Source organism: Rattus norvegicus, chromosome 1 (assembly GCF_021556685.1).
Source record: "Rattus norvegicus strain SHRSP/BbbUtx chromosome 1, alternate assembly SHRSP_T2T, whole genome shotgun sequence".
NCBI lineage: Eukaryota > Metazoa > Chordata > Mammalia > Rodentia > Muridae > Rattus > Rattus norvegicus.
The window spans coordinates 40,767,155-40,769,161 of NC_141534.1; positions in this window are offsets into that span (position 1 = coordinate 40,767,155).

A 2,007-nucleotide genomic window follows, 5' to 3' on the forward strand; every position below is an offset into this window, starting at 1 on the left:
AATACATAAGGAGGACCCAGCATTTTGCTGCATGCAGGAATCACACCTCAGAGACAAAGACCAATACTACCTTAAAGTGTCTAAGAAGCAATGGTCCAAAGAAACAACCTGGATTTGCCATTCTAATATCAAACAAAATGGATTTTCAACAGAGTCATTAAAAAAGATAAGGAAGGACACTTCATATTCATCAAAGGAAAAATCCACGTAGATAAAGTCTCAATCCTAAATGCCTATGCTCCAAATGCAGGGGCACCTACATTCATAAAGAAAGCTTACTAAAGCTCAAAGCACACATTGCACCTCACACAGTAATAGTAGGAGGTTTCAACACCCCACTCTCATCAATGAACTGACCATGGAAGCAGAAATTAAACAGAGACATAGAGAAACTCACAAAAGTTATGTACCAAGTGGATTTAACAGATATTTATAGAACATTCATTCCTAAACAAAAAGAATTTCTCCAAAATTGACCATATAATGGGTCACAAAAGAGGCTTCACCAGACACAGGATGATAGAAATAATCCCTCACATCCTATCAGATCACCACGGACTAACACTGGACTTCTATAACAACGATGACAGGAGGCCAACATACACATGGAAGTCGAAAATGCTCTACTCAATTACAACTTGGTCAGGGAAGAAAGAAAGAAAGAAATTAAAGACTACTTGGAATTTAATGAAAATGAAGATACAACATTCCCAAAATTATGAGACTCAATGAAAGCAGTTCTAGGAGGAATATTCATAGCTCTGAGTGCCTGCAAAAGGAAACAGGAGAGAGTATATGACAGCAGCTTGATAGCACACCTAAATGCTCTAGAAGTAAAAGAAATAAATATAAACCCAAGAGGATTAGAAGGCATGAAATAATCAAACTCAGGGCTGAAATCAACCAAGTAGTAACAAAAAGGAATATACAAAGAATCAACAAAACCAGGAGCTGGTTCTTTGAGAAAATCAACGAGATAGATAAGCACTTAGCCAGACTAACTAAAGGTCACAGAGAGCATATCCAAATTAACAAAATCAGAAATGAAAAGGGAGACATAACAACAGAATCTGAAGAAAATTAAAAAAGCATCAGATCCTACCACAAAGTCCGAGATTAAAAAAAAAACTGGAAAATCTGGATGAAAGGGACAATTTTCTAACAGATACAAGGTACCAATGTTAAATCAAGAACAAATAAACCATGTAAACAACCCCATAACTACTAAAGAAATAGAACCAATTATTAAAAGTCTTCCAACCAAAAAGAGCCCAGAACCAGATGAGTTTAGTGCAGAATTCTATCAGACCTTCATCAAAGACCTCATATTAATACTGTCTAAACTATTCCACAAAATAGGGAAAAAAAGGAGCACTACCAAATTCATATTATGAAGCCACAATTACTCTTATACCTAAACACAAAGACTCAACAAAGAAAGAGAACTTCAGACCAATATCCCTTATGAATATTGACGCAGAAATACTCAGTAAAATTCTTGCAACCCGAATCCAAAAACACATCAAAACAATCATCCATCAAGCTCAAGTAGGATTCATCAAGGATGGTTTAATGTATGAAAATCCATCATTGTAATTCACTATATAAACAAACTCAAAGATAGGAACCACATGATCATTACATTAGTTACTGAAAAAGCATTTGACAAAATTCAACACCCCTTCATGATAAAATCCTCAAAAGATCAGGAATTCAAGGCCCTTCTCTAAACATAGTAAAAGAAATATACACCAAATGAGTAGGCAGCATCAAATTAAATGGAGAGAAACTTGAAGCTATCACACTAAAATCAGGGACTAGACAAGGGTGACCACACTCTCCCTACCTATTTAATATAGTACTCAAAGTCCTATCGGAGCAATCAGACAATGAAACGAAGTTAAAGGGATACTAATTGGAAGGGAAGAAATCAAATTATCCCTATTTGCATATGACATGATAGTGTACAAAGTGATCCCAAAAGTTCCACTAGAGAACTACTTAACC